Consider the following 10,307-nt stretch of genomic DNA (forward strand, 5'->3'; position numbering starts at 1 on the left):
ATCTTTTCTATTTGTATTTTTTTCTTCTTTCTTTCTTGTTGCTTTTTATTTCTACAATTTAATTATATTTTTCGAAGTTCCTTCTAGCTTGGCTAGAAGGGAAGTACATGGGTTTATTATTTCTTTAAGATTATGATGATTGATTGTTTTAATGATGAGAAGAATGGTGTATGCATGTTATCTATTATTTAGGTTTTGTTTTTTTATCCTCTTATGAGATTCATATGTTTCCATCATATGAGATCCACATTGATGGATAGGCTTACCCTAGATCAATTAGATTTCCTAGATAGTAGATGTTCTCAACCTGTTATATATCTTTGATATTCATTATCCTATAGATATTGAATACTTAAAATCACCGGCGCTTGAGAATATATGTCAATGGTGCAAATCCATTATTTTCTAATCTTTTATATCATTTATTAAATATTTAAACTGTTTTATTTTCCAATTAGGCTAACCATAGTGCTCAGATCCTAGTTGTGTTATCCAAGTCATCATGATTTTGGAACATTAACCTATGTGTGGAACTTTGAAGCTTGGGTGTTATTTTATTCAGTTGAATTACATCCATTCAAAAATTACAAAATCAAATCATTACATTAATTTTTATTACTTCGTTTGTTTTACATTTAATTTTTTTTTCTTCTCGCAATTCATCTCCTTGTGAGATCGACCATGTATTCACAGGATATTACTTATGAACTTCTGCACTTGGAGGCAAGCAATCAAGTTTTTGGCGCCGTTGCCGGGGAGAGACTGAGATAGATCAGATCTGTGCAAGATAACTAAGGTAAGTTTTCTTCTAAACCCTCCAGATTTTCTGTAGATTTTTTTATTTATTTTTTATTTTTTTCTCTTTTCTTTTTTTGAAAATAAATTCAGTTGGGTCTTTCAAGCACTAACTATGACATAAGGTTGCCCTGCTTGAGATTTTATCACCCAAGTGCTATGGTTGTCCTACAGTTGCTGTTTGATCACAAGGATCATCCGCTGAATCTATTTTTCAGATTAGCATAGTTTAATTTCTGCATTAGTTTTACTTTTATTTATTTATTTTTAAATTTTTTTTTTTGTGGACTGAACCCTCATGGTCGGCCCTGCCACCTGGGTTGTTGATTTATTTTGCTTTGTGGACTGAACCCTCATGGTCGGCTCTGCCACCTGGGTTGTTGATTTATTTTGCTTTGTGGACTGAACCCTCATGGTTGGCCCTGCCACCTGGGTTGTTGATTTAAGTTTTTATTTTTATTTTAAGTATCATACTTGCGATTTGAATTAGTGGTATTTGTTGTGTGGTGTGAATGGTTTATGTCCTGTTGGAGTAGAGATCAAAACAATCGACTCTCCTCTGAAGGGGGACTAGTTCCAGGCCTTTATTATTCACTTAGAAGAGGCACTCAACATCACTTAGATTCCATGACAGACCCAGTTGATAATCCAAATCCAAATCTGTCAGATCCAACTATAAATTAAAATAATCATCCTCTTGAGGATGAAAATGAAGTTCATAGGAATGTGTTAAACCAACCACGGACTTTACGTGAACATTTACACCCTGAGAGATCAACTTTACCATCTTGCATAGTGTTCCCTGCTCACATGGGGAACATTGATTTTAAACCAGGTGTGATTCAATTAATTCATAAATTTCATGGCTTAAATTCTGAAAGCCCCTACTTGCACCTCAAGGACTTTGAGGAAGTAATTGCAACGTTACAAGTAAACAATGGCAATAGGGATGTACTTAAGCTTAGGTTATTCTCATTTTCTCTAAAGGATCGGGCCAAAGTATGGCTCAATTCTCTAAGACCTAATACCATCACTTCATGGCAAGCCTTAAGTAGAGAGTTTTTGAAAAAGTTCTTTCCCGAGCACAAAATAAATGCACTAAAATAAGAAATCATGTCATTCTCCCAAAAGGGGAATGAACTATTTTTTCAAGCTTGGGAGCGCTTCAAAGACATTCTAATTACTTGTCCACATCATGGTTATGAACCATGGCACATGATTGATGCTTTCCAAAAGGGGCTCACCATGGATACCCGTCAGTTCATAGAGATGATGTGTGGTGGAACCTTTCTTGACAAAGATCATAATGGGGCTTGGGATTTTCTAGATATGTTAGCAGAGAATACTCAGACATGGGATGTCTCTGTTAAATCAAACCAAACTAGACCCATTCCTAGAGAGAAAGCGGGAATGTATGTCCTAGGAGAGGAATACGACCTTAATGCAAAATTCGCTGCATTGGCTAGAAAGGTCGAGGCCTTGAAAATTAGGAAGGTTGATATGGTTAAAGCAAACACTTCCTTAGGTAATTTTTATAGCATTTGTGGTGGTACAGACCATGACACAAAGGATTGTCCAATAATCTCAGTTGTACAAAATATCACGCATGAGCATGATCAAGCAAATGCTATAAATAATTACCAAAGGTCAGTTATGCAACCAATGGGAAACACGTACAATCCAAATTGGCGTAACCATCCTAATCTTAGTTGGAGGAATGTACCACAAATTAATACGCCTAATGCACCTCAAATGCCTCTATAAAATAACTTCTTTGGGGCACCTAACAATGCACCATATGTGCCCCCGCCAAAGCGATCATCTGTGGAGGATGCATTGACCACATTCATGAACTCTCAAGCTCAAATGAATCAGTCTCTAATCCAATCAAATCAGGAATTAAAGACAGCTGTGGCTAGGATTGAGACTCAACTAAATGCTAGGGAAAAAGGCACCCTTCCTTCTCAACCTGTGCCAAACCCTAGAAACACACATTTCATTGGAGACTCAAATCCAAGTGAGCTACATCATGAACAAGCTAAGGCCATCATTACCTTGAGAAGTGGAAAAGAGGTCGATAACAAGATAATGCAACCGGTAGAAATACCGAAGGATGAGCCACTATCTTAAGAAAATGATGAACCGGCTATGGTTCAAGAGCCGCAACAACAAAAGGATAAAGAGACTAAGTCATATGAGCCTCCAGTTCCGTTCCCATCTAGACTTCGGAATCCAACTGTCCCCATGGAATATCAAGAGGTGTTGGATGTGCTCCAAAAGGTTACTGTCAATATTCATCTACTTGATGTTATTAGACAAATTTCATCATATGCTAAATATCTCAAGGACTTGTTGTAAGACCCGTGTCCTAGTCCGTACTGTTCCGTTAGCCTCCGCGGTCCTTCCGGTCAAATTTCGGCAACCTTCGCACCGTATTCGGTATTTGCGCACGATCCTAAGCCAGGTCTCGCGCACCGACGTCGGCTTGATCCGAAAGTTGTATCATAGTGACCGCGTCGTCGTCGCGGTTCCAACGCCGTGACTTGCGCACCGAACCGATACCCAGGCAAGAAGATGCCGATCAGCGTTTATTCCGAAGAAACACCGCGCATTGCGGATTTCGAGGGAATCTCTTCGTGATAAGTCCCATCAATCAACCATTAAATACAACCTTATCTCAAGTACAACAACCCATCCCTCTTTCTCCAAAGTCAACTCTCTCTCTCTCTCTTCACCCATCCCTCTTTTACACACTTTTCAAACAAACCCATGCTTCATTAATTACACCCATCACTCCATCACCTCATATCACTCCTATCCTCTCATTTTCTCAAATCTCTCCAAGCAACCAAGCCTCTCACGTCCAACACTCCTCTCCCAAACCACAAGTGTGGTCCACCTTTCATCATCCATCTACACCCTCCCATCTCTCATCCACACCATTAATCCCCCATCATCCTCCATCCAAGGCATAGGAAAGGTGCATTTGAAGCCAAGGGAGCAAGGAGGAGGCATAAAGGTGGGTGATCCACCGTCATTTCTCCTATTTTTTTTGGGCCACATGTGGTGGGACCCGTTTGATGTATGCATGTATGAAATGGAGGGCCCATAGTGGCAGGGTCCCTCCTCTATCTCACCGTGTATCTCTCTCTATTTCTCTCTCTTTCCCTCTCTTTCTCTCTTCCTTAGAATGAAGTGGGCCCCACCAATATATTAAATCTACTCCATCCATCAAATAGGGAGGCCCACCTCATTTTAGGAGAGATTTCCCCCCCTACTTAGAGTAAATGATATATTATAATATTTTATTAATATTTATATGTATGGTAGGCCATGATCATGTGGGACCTACCTTGATGAACATGGGCCACTCACGCGTGGGACCCACCATGAGGCAGTGTTTATCCAAATCGTCCAACATCCAGAGACGCTGGACGTTGCCTGAACCAAAAAAAAAAAAGAAAAAGAAAGGAGATTTCTTTGGGTTTGGGGCGGACCGCTCATGCAGGTCCCACCTTGATGTTTGTGCTTAATCCACGCCGTCCATCCCATTCAGGGGATCATTTTAGGCGTTGAGCCTAAGGATGGGACTAATCCAATTTTTTGGTGGGCCAGAGCATACGAAAACAACTTCCTTACCGTCAAAAATCACCCTACCGTCTCTGTACTCCGAAAAATACCCAATGTTGGGCTCGTTGGGTTTGTTTTGAGACCCAGCAATTGATAGTTGGGACGGATCCACCTGATGTGGGCCCCACACTCGAAAAACCCCAGATCATGAATTTTTCAAAAAAAAAAATATATATATAAGGGCAGCGCCTGCTGCCACTGACACAGCAGCAGACGCTGCTGCGTTTTACACGGGCGGGCGGCCAAGAGGCAGGGACCCACGGCTCCATCCGTGGGCCCCACCATGATGTATATTTTGTATCCACACCGCCCATTTGGTGGGCCACTATCTGACGTGGACCCCCCTCTAAAAATCAGGCCAATCCAACGCTCGGGCGGCCCACATCACAAGAAACAGTGTGAATTGAACTCTACCATTGAAACCCTTTCTGGGTCCACAGAAGTTCCAGATCAAGCTGAAATTTGTTGTTCCCCTTCACCCCGGCCCATGTGACCTTGTGAACGGATCGGATGGAAGAGAAACGCTATGGTGGGCCTCACATGGGACCCACAGTGATGCATGTGTTACATGCCCACCGTCCAGACGGACAGTGGGGCCTACTTGATGTATGTGTTCGTCCGCACCGTCCTCTTGGACGGCGGGACCCCCTCCCTGCTGCACGTGAGTGTGCACGTGTGTGCACGTGTGTATGCATGTGGGTGTGTGTGCACTTGTGTGAGTGTGTGTGGATATACATACATACCTATTTATATATATATATATATATATATATAAATGTATATATATAATATTATATTATATATAATATTGTATATATTTACATATATATATATTATATAATATATATATATATATATGATGGTGGGCCTCTATGGGCCCCACCATGATGCATGTGTTGCATCCAAGTTGTTCAACCATATGGCCGTTGTTGAGGCCCACTTAATGTGTACTTGTGGCCGTTGCTGAGGCCCACCTGGATGTGTATTTGTGGCCATTATTGAGGCCCACCTTAGTATATACATAAGGCCCATGTGATTCGACCCATTTAACGTATTTAAAGGCCCATGGGTTATGGCCCATTGCAATGTACATAAGGCCCACTAATGCGGCCCACTTGATTTATATAAGGCCCATATGAGATGGCCCATTTAATGTATCTGAGAACTATGGGTCGAGGCCCAATGAGATGTATATTGGTCCATTGCAATGTGTGATTTCCTATGGTTTGTGTAATGGTACTTTATGGCGGGCTATGCCTTGGGAACAATGTTGGTTTGACGTCCACATTGTAAGGATAATGTTGGTTAAATGTCCGCATTGTCACACTCCTTAAGGCCCACTGATAGGTCCATACTTATACTCTGCAGGCCGTCTAGGCCCATCTCTATGATACGCAGAGCCCATCCCTATATGCATGTTTAGTATAGATCCATGACTTATTATCATACGCATCATATGTATGACTGGTATGAGGAGTGATTGATCATAGCATATGCCTTCGGGCAGATCGCTAACTCCCCGATAGGCGGAGTTGCCTCGCATGAGCGCATGGTTTACGCAGACTATTGCATGACGGTAGTGTGACTCATGCACTTGCATTGTGTGATTGTATTCTGTATGCCCTAGCGACACCAGGGCCATAGCCTCCACAGACACATCGTGGGTGGCTGGATTGGATACCGAAAATGTTTGGTTCTAGCATACGGGCGCCATAGATGTCCCTGGGTGAAAATCCCTAAACCCGATGGTACCAGAGGATGACTCCAACGTCGAGACCGAGTGGATATATGAGCGCATGAGGGCCGAATACCAGGAGGCCGCGTCTCCCACTGTGTCGTGGTCGGTTGGAAAGGAGTGTGGCCTTACTCGCCCGAGGGTAGGGGGCAATACTAGGCTGAGTTTGACCAGCTCGCGAATGGGTCCGCTATCGACGTGCCGGATAGGTTGGCAGACTATTGGTCAGGCGGATAGTGAGGTTTCTTACGCTTACTTGGACTGTGCGGCTAGGAGAGCGACAGTGCCATTTGGAGTGTATTGAACCCCGGTGATTATCCAGAATGAGAACTGTACTGATACATGATGAGGATTGGCATGCTTGAGTTGCATCTCGCATCGCATGGCTGTGTTATGGCCGATAGCATTCATATCTTGCACTGCATAGCCTTGGTACGGCTGATTGCATTCATGTGCTCATCACCATGATTCCGCATCACTCTGACCTTGCATTTTGAGCACGTTTATATTGCGCACACACTTACACCACCCTCTAAGCTTTCTATAAGCTTATGCACGATTGATGCGTGCGGGAGACTCTAGGTAGGCGCCAAAGTAGCAGAGCGTGGAGTAGAGAGCTTCTGGAGTTTTGTTTCTTTTGTTGCATTGTATTTCCCCTTTCTGCCGCATTGTACTCAAAAGTTTTTTATCATAGTGGATTTTGTGGTGGTGTTCTTGTGGTTATTGTTTGTGGGTTATGCTTTTGTTATGCTTATTATGATTCAGACCGATGATTTGAAACTCTCCTTGTAGTGATCCCAGGATCGGAACCTGGTGAATTGGTGCCGGGGTCCGAGAATGGGGTTCTACGGAGGCTGTCGGCGCCGGATTCGGCGATCGGGAATTTTGTGAGCCCGGTTTCCGAGTTCAGGGCGTGACACTTGTGCACTGTAAAGAGGAAATTAAATGTGCACAAAAAGACTTTCCTTACTGAGAAAGTGAGCGCTATCATTCAACAAAAGGCTGTACCCAAATATAAAGACCCGGGAAGTCCCACTATTCCTTGTATTATTGGGAATTTTCAAATTGAGCATGCTTTGCTAGATTTGAGTGCAAGTGTCAACTTAGTACCTTATTCGGTTTACAAACAAATGGGGTTAGGCGAGCTTAAACCAATCACGATTACACTCCAACTCGCTGACCGCTCTATTAAGGTACCAAGGGAAATTTTAGAGGACGTGCTAGTCCAAGTGGAGAAATTCTACTTCCTCGTGGATTTTATTGTACTAGAAACTGAACCATATGTAAATACTAGCGCTCAAGTTTCCATCATTTTAAGCTGCCCATTCCTAGCAACTTTAAATGCAATCATAAATTGCAGGAATTGAATGATGAACTTGTCTTTTGGTAACATGACTCTAGAGCTAAATATTTTCAATCTATGTAAGCAGCCTATTGATAATAATGAGATCCATGAGTTGAATTTCATGAACTGTTTGATAGAAGAAGAGGAATTAGAACATAGTCTGACTGAGGAATTGATTCAAGTCATTGGAGACTTGAAAAATTTTGATTTAGAAAAAGTGCTTGCTGAAATTTATTATGATAATGAGAGCACTACCACCCAGGACATTGGTATGTACCAATGGAGACCGCGCACTCAAATCCTATCTATCGAGGACTTGTGACCTCTGCCATCACCAACCAATGATCCAAAGCTTGATTTAAAATCACTACCAAATGAGCTTAAGTATGTATACTTAGGTGAAAATAAAACTTATCCTGTGGTGATCTCTTCATTTTTAGACAAGGATCAAGAGATTAAATTGTTGAAAGTTCTAAGGGACCACAAAGGAGCCTTGGGCTGGATCATTTTTGACATCAAGGGTATAAGCCCTTCCATATGCACTCATCGGATCCACCTCGATGAGGACGCCAAACCAATTAGACAACCTCAAAGGCGTCTCAATCCAAACATGATGGAAGTTGTAAAAAATGAGGTGATTAAATTATTGGATGTGGGAATCATCTACCCAATATCCGATAGTGTTTGGGTGAGTCTAACTCAAGTAGTCCCAAAGAAATCTGGAATAACTATTGTGCAGAATTCTAATAATGAATTCATACCAACACGTGTCACCACTGGTTGGCGTGTTTGCATTGACTATAGAAAATTGAACTAAGTCACAAAGGACCATTTCCCTCTACCATTCATTGATCAAGTTTTAGAGAGGGTAGCAGGTCACTCCTTTTATAGTTTTCTTGATGGATATTCTAGATATAACCAAATAGAGATAGCCCTAGAAGACCAAGAGAAAATCACGTTCACTTGTCCATTTGGCATGTTTTCTTTCAAACGGATGCCATTTGGATTGTGTAACGCCCCAACAACTTTCTAACGGTGTATGTTAAGTATTTTTTCAAATATGGTTGGGAAGTTTCTTGAGATTTTCATGGACGACTTCTCTGTATTTGGGAGTAGTTTTGATGAATGCCTCAACAATTTATCTCTTGTCTTGTCTAGGTGTGAAGAGAAATACCTTATCTTAAATAGGGAGAAATGTCATTTCATGGTTCAAAAGGGAATTGTTTTGGGCCATGTTATCTCTAAAAATGGAATCAAGGTAGATCGCTCAAAACTCGACATTATAGCTAATCTACCTATCCCCCTAACTGTTAGAGATATTAGATCACTTATAGGGCATGCTGGTTTTTATAAAAGATTCATTAAGGACTTTAGTGCCATTACTAAACCCTTGACTAATCTTCTTCAAAAGGATGTTCCATTTAAGTGGACAGATGAGTGTGCAAGTACCTTTAATAAAATTAAATCATCCCTTACCACTGCACCTATCATGCGTCCACCAGATTGGACATTTCCTTTTGAACTAATGTGCGATGCAAGTGATTATGCTATAGGGGCTGTTTTGGGCCAAAGGAAAGAAAAACGGCCCTACGTTATTCATTATGCGAGTAGAACTCTAAACTCGGCCCAAGTGAACTACTCAACAACTGAAAAAGAGTTACTTGCAGTAGTTTTTACTTTGGATAAGTTTAGGTCCTACTTACTGGGATCCAAAGTGGTCATTTTCATGGACCACTCGGCTTTGAAATATTTGTTATCTAAGAAGGATGCAAAGCCGAGACTTTTGAGATGGATCCTCCTACTCCAAGAATTTGACTTAGAGATAAAAGATAAGAAAAGAGTAGAAAACGTAGTGGCCGATTACCTTTCTAGATTGGTGTTAGATGATTCCACTGAAGAGATACATATCCAGGACACTTTCCCCGATGAAAAATTATTTATGATCTCCAAATTGCCTTGGTATGCGGATATAGTAAATTATCTTGTAACGAGAAAAATGTCATATCATTGGAAGTCACAAGATAGAAAGCGTTTTGAAACCGAGGTTAAGAACTTTTTCTGGGATGACCCGTATTTATATAAATATGAGACTGATCAAATTTTTAGACGTTATGTCCCAGAGAATGAAGTTCGAAGTGTTATTTCTTTTTGTCACATGGAAGCATGTGGTGGCTATTTTTCTGATAAGAAAACCACTGCAAAAATCTTGCAGTGTGGTTTTTACTGGCCCACCATGTTTAAAGACACATGCTTTCTGTGTTGCTTGTGATAGATGTCAAAGGTTGGGAAAAGTGTCTCGGCGCAACATGATGCCTTTATCCCCAATTTTACCATTGAAGAATTTTTATTGTTGGGGTATTGATTTTATGGGTCCATTTCCATCTTCTTTTGGATTTCTTTATATATTGGTTGGTATGGACTATGTTTCAAAGTGGATTGAGGCAGTTCCAAGTAGGACCAATGACAACAAAGTGGTCATACGATTCCTCAAGGAAAATATTTTTGCTAGATTTGGAACTCCAAAGGCCATCATTAGTGATGGCGGGTCTCACTTTTGTAATAGAACATTTGAGGCTTTGATAAAGAAATATGACATCAAGCATAAAGTAAGCACCCCATACCACCCACAAACGAGTGGGCAAGCTGAGATTTCTAATCGAAAAATCAAACACATTTTAGAGAAAACTATAAGGCCAGATAGGAAGGATTGGTCCCTCAAACTATCCGACGCTTTATGCGCTTATAGGACTGCTTATAAGACCCTGATTGGAATGTCTCCATACAGATTGGTGTATGAGAAGG

At 41.3% G+C, this 10,307-nt stretch overlaps 1 non-coding gene across 1 annotated transcript; it reads right to left on the reverse strand.

Annotated features, from left to right (window-relative positions):
• Positions 1 to 1,890: 1,890 nt before the first annotated feature.
• On the reverse strand, positions 1,891 to 1,997 carry LOC131250348 (small nucleolar RNA R71). The gene has a single exon (XR_009173268.1). It is a non-coding gene; the product is annotated as a small nucleolar RNA R71 (small nucleolar RNA).
• Positions 1,998 to 10,307: the final 8,310 nt, after the last annotated feature.

This window comes from Magnolia sinica, chromosome 6, assembly GCF_029962835.1.
Source record: "Magnolia sinica isolate HGM2019 chromosome 6, MsV1, whole genome shotgun sequence".
NCBI classification, from domain to species: domain Eukaryota; kingdom Viridiplantae; phylum Streptophyta; class Magnoliopsida; order Magnoliales; family Magnoliaceae; genus Magnolia; species Magnolia sinica.